Raw genomic sequence first — 9,850 nt, forward strand, 5'->3', positions numbered from 1 at the left:
GAGTCCCATTTCCACCAGGCTTGGGCAAATGGCTCAACCTTCCCAACCCCCACCATCCTGTCACAGTGTATGAAATCTCTAGGTTCCTGCGGCTCCTCTTGGAACAGCACGGTGTTCCCACAATATTGATGTGAACTCCAAATTTACTATCTAGGAAATAGACAAGATGTTCAGTCTCTACCCCAAAGTATAACACTGACTTTGTTTAGCTTATTGGGAGAATAATCCATTCTCCAGCAAGAAGTGGATGCTGGAGGTAGGGCATCTCTAATGGGGATCTGGGCTGAGGAGCAGGTGAGGTCAGATGGGGCAATTCCAAGAAGTGAGTCCTTGGAGGCTAAGGGAACTGAGAAATAAGACAGCTAGTATTTCTCTGTCTACTTGCAACAAGCAGGGTCAGGGTCAATAGAGGAGAGAATAAGAAAATCCACTTCAAAGTAATTTCTGCATGGCAGAAATGCCATGAAAAGCAGGAAGAAAAGCAACTTCTCAACCTCACAGATCAAATCCCAAAATCTGAAGTGTGGAACTGAAATGTTCCTATTTTACTATTATATGTTAACTCATTCTTATTTACTTACACTGAGCTGCACACATTAATATTTAATATCTAATTCTGTGGTTTTGATTCAATTTATTTTTTTCTACCCCCCCAGCAAGCTTTACTGAGGTATGATTGACAAATAAAATTATATATATTGAAGGTGTACAAATTGATGTTTTGATAGATGCAGACACTGTGAAATAATCACCAATCACCATGGTCAAGCTAATTAGCACATCCATCCCTCCCATAGTTATCATTTATTTTTGATGAGAACATTGAAGATGTGCTGTCAGCATATTTCTGGTATACAAGCACATATTGTTAGCTCTAGTCCCCATGCTGTACACCAGATCCCCCAAATTCATTCATCTTATATAACTGAAATTTCACATCCCTTAACCAGGATATCCCCATTTCTCCCTGCACCCAGTTCCTGGCAATCACCATTCTACCCTCTGCTGCTATGTACTCAGCTTTCTTAGATTCCACATATAAGTGAGATCGTGCCATATGTGCCCTTCTGTGTCTGGCTTATTTCACTTAGTATCACATCCTCCAGATTGATCCATGTTGTTGCAAATGACAAAATGTCCTTCCTTAAGGCTGGATAATATATGTGCCTATATATTTCTGGCACGTCTTCTTTATCCATTCATGCTTTGATAGACACTTAGGTTGTTTCCATACCTGGCTATTGTAAAGAATCCTGCAATGCACACAGGAATGCAGATATGTTTTATCGTGTGTGTGTGTGTTTTGTTTTATTTATTTGTTTGTTTATTTATATTTTTTATTATGTTCAGTTAGCTACCATATAGTACATCATATTTTTGATGTAATGTTCAATGATTCATTAGTTGTGTATAACACCCAGTGCTCATCACAACATGTGCCCTCCTTAATACCCATCACCTGTCTACCCCAGTCCCCCACCACTCTCCCCTCTGAAACCCTCAGTTTGTTACCTGGAGTCCATAGTCTCTCATGGTTTGTCTCAGTCTCTGATTCCCCCTCCTTCAGTTTTCCCTCCCTTCCCCTATGTAGATATGTTTTAAAATGTTGCCAAGCATGCAGCATTGGCAGGGTGGTTGCTGGCTTGGCTGATTAGTGCCCCAAAGTCAGTGATGCCTTACTCCTTGGTCCTTATTTCTGGGTCTGATGTGTGACTGACTACGTGACCAGAGAATTCTGCAGTGAGCATGATGTAGATATCAATGGCCTATAGAGGTTTGTATTCATGATGTTGCCTTTAATTAGACTTTGACTTGACCCGTGGAAATTAACCAACAGACTGTGTTCCTCTTGAAACCCCCAAGACTCCTTGAGAAATAGGATATGAGACTCTACAGTTCCCTCTGTGTTATCAGTTATCAGTTAGAAGCTGGGGGAGGTATGGCCAAGAGCACAAGCTTACTTCTGTGTGGTGAGTGTTCAATGTCTTATTTTCTTTGATTCTAGAACAGCTATAGTATTCAGCTGAGCTGGAGGAGGGCTGGCCTGAGGGTTATCTCCTGAGACGGGCATGTCTGGATTTCTAAGTGTGTGTTCACATAGATACAGCCAATATTTCAATGGTTTTTATTGCTTTACTTTACAATGTCTAATGTCTTTGGAAGTAAAGACAAAATAGAAAGCAGTGGTTCTCAAATGGGGGTGGTTTGGTGTCCCCACAGGGGACCAAACACCCACTAATGTTTGCAGACAGTTTTGGTGGCCATGACTCAGGGCAAGGGTGTGCCTGGCATTTAGTGGGTGGAGGCCTGGGGTGCCACCCCACACCCCCCAGTGCATGGGCCAGTCCCTCCATTGAGGAATTATCCCGGCTAAAATGTCAATAGTGCCGAGACTGAGGAATCCTACTTGAAAGAAGGCATGAGAATTAAAAAAATAATAATAAATTACATGAGCTAAAGCAACAACAACAAAAATGCACCAAATTTGGGGGGCAGAAAGCCTCATGGGGAGACTCATTGGCAGCAAACTCAAAATCTCCATGAAATTTTTGACCATTGATGTAGTTGATTTTTTTCTTAAGTTTCAGTATGGAATATCTCCCATCTCTGGACTTGTCAGCATGTATATATGAACATCTGAAGTTGACAGAGGATTTGGAATTTGGGGAGAGTTTGGGGCCAATCCATTAGCCTCTTCAGGGAGTCCTGAGTCATATAAATAGAGTCTAAAGAGAATTGATTTCTCTGTGTCCTGTTAAAAGACTCTATCCCAAATGGACAGTGAGGGAATCACACTATGCACATTCTCTCCTCTCTCTCTGGCACAAAACAGGACACTTTCTGGTCCCCGGGACTGTTGGTGTAGTGAATATAGTGTTAATTAAAGCAATAAGATCTCACAAACCAAGGTTGTGAAGGAGTGCTTAATGAAAACAATGAGTGGGGGTGTAGCCTAGTCAGAGGTTGAGCTTTGTTGCTTCCCCATTGTGTTATCTCGGGCAAGTTCCAGAACCACTGACCCTCAGATGCCTGTGCTGTAAAATGGGGCTGAGAAGAGACTCTGCTTCTTGAGAATGTCAGGGGAAATCCATGAGATGGTTGTACCTGGAAAGTGCTTATCAGAGGTTAATGCTTACTCAACACTAGGTATCACTCTTGGTGATAACTGTTTCCCTGTGCACCTGCTCTGCTGTAGCTTTCAGCATAAATACACTATTTTTAAATTTAATTTTTAAAAGCTTTATTGGGACATAATTGGTACGTAACATTGTGTAAGTTTGAGGTGTACCCCATGTTGATTTGGTACATTTATATATGGCAGTATGATGACCACCTTAGCTTTAGCTAACATCTTGTGGCATCACATAAGCACCACTTCTTGTTTGTCATGGGAACCAATGAGATCTAGTTTGTCAGCAGCCTTGAGGTTTATACTATGGTTCTGTTGTCTATCCTCACTATGCTGTGCATTCAATCTCTACTAGTTCCAAGTTAATGCCCTTAAACAACATCTCCCCATGTTCGCCCCTGTCCACTCAGCCCCTGGTAACCACCATTCTACTGTCTGCTTTTATGAGGTCAGCTTCAGAACCATGATTGAATTGGATGGATATGAGACAAGCTTCAACAGAGAGGTTGAATTTGGGAATCCACAGTCAGATTCAGGAGAGGACACGTTGCTTCTTCAGCCACCACAGAACCTCACCCTCACTGATGGGTTCACATGTTCCACCTTCCCGTATGCTCTCTTGTTTATTCTTCTCCTCTTTACTCTTCCCCCTGGTAAAATCTAAGCCAGAGTTAGAGGGCAAGGTGAGCAGGGAGTGGTCAGTCTGTTCAGTTCCACCGGGGGAAGGCACTCTAGCTCTGCAGGAACCACACCCATCACTGATACCTGAGTCCAGCTACCTCTCAGTAACATTGAGCTGGCCCCTACCTGCTGGGCTGTAGGGGAGGGGGCTGTTCCCCTTATACTGACTGTGGAGTTGATATTGGTTGACAACTTTCCCTTTCTGGAAGTTCTCAGGTGTCATCTGAAACAGGGCCCATTACTCCAGGGCAGAGAGACTGAAGAAGGAGATTGGCCAGTCCAGGTTGGGAGATGGCAGTTTCAATAAGCAAAGGGAACTTACATGTGGAGTTTGTCTTGGGCAATAGCAAGACAAATGGATCCCCACACCCACCCACCAAATCTTGTAAGTCTACATATAGAGAGAGGAGCCTTAACTGGGCTCAGTCATGCATACACCACATCACTATCTCAAGGAGATGTCCTTGAAACAGCCTCTGGAAGCAGGAAAGGCAAGGAGAACCCCCTTTGCAAAGACAGGTGAGGAAGTGAGGAGCCTCTGAGTGTCTGGGTCCAACTCATAGGTCAATTGGCAGTCACGTCTTTTTGATGACCTTCCTCAGCGGTTGAGTTGGCAGACTTGGGAAATAGGAACACTGTCTGGGTCTAATGGTTTCATCAGAACAACCAGAATGACTCATACAAAAAAGATAAGGAGGGGTTTTCACTACTAGGGCAACCAAGCTCTTTGCTTAAAGAGCAGAACTTACTTTGTTTTCAATATAACCAGGTGGCCACCCTGAATAAAATTCATGAGTGTCACCAAAAAGGTAAGATTTCTGTATTGATGGGGTTGGTGGTGGTGGTGGTGAGGCATATGATATTTTTCTCAAAAGCTGAACTCTCTCACAGCTTCTATTCCCAATATCATTTTATATTCTCTGAAAAGAGAATATAAGTCACTATGTAAGTAACCATGTTTATTCTAGGAAAAGTTAGAAAATGCAGATAAGCAAAATTGAAAACTACCTAGAAATGACCACTCTTCACATCCTGGTCTATATTTCCCCACACCTTTTCTCTCCAGTATGTATGAGTAGTAATAATTTATTTTGTGTTGGTCTTTTTAAGTCAGCCTCCAGCCACACCAACTTAAACCAGATGTAAGTGTTTAGCAGCTTCCAAAGAAGAGACTATTTTACTAAGTTTGCTAGCATTTGTCAGTTTTATAAAATTGATTAAAACCTTAATGAAATGTATCCACATATTTTTAGGAGAAAGGAAACTGAATCTATTTAAATGAACAAACTATTCTGCTAATAGGAGTGGGATCTATGGAAATGATAATTTTACCTATATTTAACATGTTACCCTCCTTTGTAGTCAAGACAGTAAGTTCTATGTTGTAAATCAAGTACTATCCCTGGGAGAAACAAGCAGGTTGACAGGGATATTCAGAAGCCCACTGAAGGATTTAAGGAAGATTCCTGAAATGTTAATCCCTTCCTTTTATTTTTTTCAGGGCTTTCTTGCTTGGTCTTTGTCATGAGGACACAAGATTCTTCAGGCTATGGTATGTTGGCACTTGAAACCAAAAGCAAGCTCTTTTTAATCACTACCCAGTATATTTGGATGGGAGTGCCCAGCGCAACAGGGCACAGTCCATCAGGATATCGTCTTTCCCCCATAGCCTCAACAGACAACTCTAAACTTTGGCATCATTCCTAAGAGCTCTGCAACTCTTGGTTAATTAAGATAGGCTACCCTGATTGCCATTTTTGTAGGTCCAGAGTGGCCAATACTGACAATTTTGTGCAGTTCCATTGACTATTATTCCACAACTTCTGTACTATGTTCATATGAAAGACTATGCCCAGATTCGTATAAGGGTGGAATGAGAAGACAGTTTTCCATTTTGCCTGACATTTTCTTTTTTTTATTTTTAAAATCAATATTATTAAATAGATACAATGGCAATAATTTTATCTGTGTCAAAAAGATTGCCGGTTAGATATGAACAGAAACATACACATAATAATAATCTTCTTATGATGTAATTGAAACACAGTAAAAATTTTAATAACATTTACAAAATCTCTTAGAAGCCCAGAATACCCCTTTTGAGCATTTGATTATCTTAGCATTTTAATATTATAATAGCAGCATGTCAGTACTCTATTTAAAATGTAATTATCAAAGCTCAGAGGAAACTGATTCTTGTGCATCCATAATTTCATACAATATAATTTTAGAGCTTGAGCTATTTTTCTGTTATCATTTCAGTCAGAGAAACAGAAGGAAGTCTAGGGACTTGTAGTTTTCATGTTTCAATGGCTTTTAAAGAAAATCATTTTATGGTCAGGTTGTCAACATATAGTACATCATGAGGTTTTTTTTTAATTTTTTTATTGTTATGTTAATCACCATACATCATTAGTTTTTGATGTAGTGTACCATGATTCATTGATTGTGCATAACACCCAGTGCTCCACGGAGAACGTGCCCTCTTTAATACCCATCACCAGGCTAACCCATCCCCCCAACCCCCTCCCCTCTAGAAACCTCAGTTTGTTTTTCAGAGTCCATCGTCTCTCGTGGTTCGTCTCCCCCTCCGACTTACTCCCCTTCATTCTTCTGCTCCTGCTATCTTCTTCTTTTTTTTTCTTAACATATATTGCATTATTTGTTTCAGAAGTACTGATCTCTGATTAAACAGTCTTGCACAATTCAAAGCGCTCACCATAGCACATACCCTCCCCAATGTCTGTCACCCAGCCACCCCATCCCTCCCATCCCCACCACTCCAGCAACACTCAGTTTGTTTCCCGAGGTTAAAAATTCCTCATATCAGCGAGGTCATATGATATATGTCTTTCTCTGATTGGCTTATTTCACTCAGCACAACACCCTCCAGTTCCATCCATGTCGTTGCAAAAGGCAAGATCTCATTTTTTTTTGATGGCTGCATAATATTCCATTGTGTATATATACCACTTCTCAAGTCACAGCCCAGCCAATGAGAGATAGCCACAGCTGAGCCAATGAGAGACAGTCACAGCTCAGCCAATGGGAGACAGTCACAGCTCAGCCAATGAGAAGCCACTATACTTCAAACTCCCAGTTTACTCCAATGGACTTTTTGTGTAGAATAGCCCCGCCCAACTTCCTCTTTCCTCTCTAAAACGGCAGTCTCCTCCTTTGTTTAGTGGACAGAGGCCTTGCCTCTGCTTTATGCACTAGCTTGTGTGTCCCCGGTTGCAATGCTCTTCCATTCCAAATAAACCCATTTTTGCCAGGAAAATAACTGGTACTTTTAAGATTAACCTATCTACATACAATATAGATATATCTTCAACTTAGCTATGTGTCACATTGAGATTATATAATGGTCATAAATATTTATATACATATCTATATATATATTTTTTCCTAATCCATTGGAAAATAAATTGTGGATATCATGCCCCTAAATCCCTTAGCATTTATCTACTAAGAACATGGACATGATCTTACATAGCACAAGGTCAATTTAGGAGATTTGTCATTGATACAATTCTATTATTTAATTTAAGTCCATTGTCAAAAAATTTTCAATTGTTCCAGTAATGCATTTTTTTTTCAAATTTAGGATTTATTCTTCAATCACGTAGGCATTATATTTGGTTATTATGTTTCTTTAATCTCCTTTAGTCTAGAACAGTTACTTTCAGCCCTTCTTTTTCTTTCATGACATTGACATTTTTGTCGAGATAAAGCAGTTAGATTAGAGCATGTGCCTCAATTGAGTTTGTCTGAGAATTCCCCATAATTAGGTCTGGTTATGCATGTGGGGCAGGGAAAGGTCACATGTGGTATTCTATCTTTCTTTGTGCATGAACTTAGAGGTAGGAGATGGCAGGGATGGTAAGTTGTTTGTCTAACATATCAATAACAGAATTCCACTGATTTAGCCAGCTTATTAACTAACTCCAAGAAACTTTTTAAAGTGCATCTAGGAAAAGTCCTAGAAGAAAGAATTTTTTTAACTCACTAGCAAGTGAGTAAAGTCATTTGTTGACATTTTAAGAGACAGGACTTCGAGTAGGATTAGATTGATTAAATATTGAATAAAAAACAGAACCCACAGAGCTGCCTTCTTCTCTCTCCCTACAGATCCATGTGCAGCCCATCCCTGCCATGCTTCTGCTTCCTGTGTCTTCAAGAAACAAAAATACTACTGTCATTGCTTAGAAGGGTATGTCTCAACCACAGGAGAAAAAACTTTCACAGACCGGAACGTCAAATGCACAGGTGATTCTGGGCTTGTAGAAAGAGTGGCATTACTGAAAGAGTATGCATATCTTGGAAGAGAAGCTGGCCATAGGCTTCTCAGAGGGGAAGAACTTCCGTGTCCTGCCTGAATATCATGTCTCTTTTCTCTATAGCATCATTCATGTGAGAGATGGGTAAGAATTTGAGGTCCAGGAGAACTTGACTTTGTGTTCCATCTCAACTCTAATTAAGTAGCTGTACAACTTTTGGGGAAATTGCTTTAATCCTCAGTCTCAAGTGTATGACCTATAAAATAGGAGTAATCATCATACCTTTTGCAGATCAGGGAACTCAGGTCAGAGGAGTATGTGTTTGTTTAAAGGCGTCAATCCCAAAATTAATGAAATATCTAGTTTCTAAAGTAAGTCCCCCTATGCATCCAGTGTCATGATGGGCACTTTACTTATTTAAACCACATACCAACTCCCCATGACATGGATGTCTCTTTTAAGTTGGAAGTTAGCAAACTTTTTCTGTAGAGGGTAAATATTTCAGGCTTTGCAGGCCATATGGGCTCTGTTGCAGCTATTCAACCCTGTCTTTATAATGTAACTGCTGCTATAGACATAAATGAATGGATGTGGCTGTGTACCAATAAAACTTTATTTACAAAAGCAGGCAGTGGGTCACCCCGGGGCCACATTTTGCAATCATGGCCTAAGTAATGAGAATACTTCCTATCCCCCCAAATTCCCTAATACTTTTTTAATATCATTGCAAATTTTTATTTTTTTCTTTTTTAAAAATTTTTATTTTATTATGTTATGTTAGACACCGTACATCATTAATTTTTGATGTAGTGATACACGATTCATTGTTTTCGTATAACACCCAGTGCTCCATGCAATACGTGTCCTCCTTAATGCCCATCATCGGGCTGACCTATCCCCCACCCCCCCCCTCTAAAACCCTCAGTTTGTTTCTCAGAGTCCATAGCCTCTCATGGTTCATCTCTCCCTCCAATTCCATCCCCCCTTCATTTTTCCCTTCCTTCTCCTAATGTCCTCCATGCTATTCCTTATGTTCCACAAATAAGTGAAACCTCATGATAATTGACTTTCTCTGCTTGACTTATTTCACTTAGCATAATCTCCTCCAGTCTCATCCATGTTGATGCAAAAGTTGGGTATTCATCCTTTCTGATGGCTGAGTAGTATTCCATCGTATATATGGACCACATCTTCTTTATCTATTCATCTGTTGAAGGGCAACTCGGCTCTTTCCAAGGTTTGGTTATTGCGGACATTGCTGCTAGGAACATTGGGGTGCATATGGCCCTTCTTTTCACTACATCTGTATCTTTGGGGTAAATACCCAGGAGTGCAACTGCTGGGTCATAGGGTAGCTCTATTTTTAATTTTTTGAGACACCCCCACACTTTACACAGATGAGTGTAAAGATGAAAATTATAAAAGATTTTATAAAAGGACTTGGTAAGATAAGTTGTTTGAAAAAAGAAAGAAGTTTTAAGAAAAGAAAAAAAAAGGAAATAGGGAGAGAATGTGATCAGGCAGGAGACTAGAACAAAGCCATACACTAGTGATTTAGGGTATATTTTGATCTGTTAGAAGAAACTGTACCTCAAAATTTTAAAGAGAGAACAACTTATATATATATGCCAAAAATAAGGGTAACTACTATGAAGGGATAAAATATGACTCTAAAAATGAAAAATAAAAAATGTTTTTTTTTTTAAAAACGGATTGATAAGATGTTGGTTGAAAAAGGGAAAAAGAAAAATAAAAAAAA

At 39.9% G+C, this 9,850-nt stretch overlaps 1 long non-coding RNA gene across 1 annotated transcript; it reads left to right on the forward strand.

The window, feature by feature from the left end:
• Positions 1–1,916: 1,916 nt before the first annotated feature.
• Positions 1,917–8,080, forward strand: LOC112818831 (uncharacterized). Its single transcript, XR_003206696.2, has 3 exons — positions 1,917–1,970; positions 5,313–5,363; positions 7,943–8,080. It is a non-coding gene; the product is annotated as an uncharacterized lncRNA (long non-coding RNA).
• The last annotated feature ends 1,770 nt before the right edge of the window (positions 8,081–9,850 follow it).

This window comes from Callorhinus ursinus, unplaced genomic scaffold (assembly GCF_003265705.2).
Source record: "Callorhinus ursinus isolate GAN/ISIS: 27379988/994484 unplaced genomic scaffold, GSC_fseal_2.0 scaffold582, whole genome shotgun sequence".
Lineage (NCBI taxonomy): Eukaryota > Metazoa > Chordata > Mammalia > Carnivora > Otariidae > Callorhinus > Callorhinus ursinus.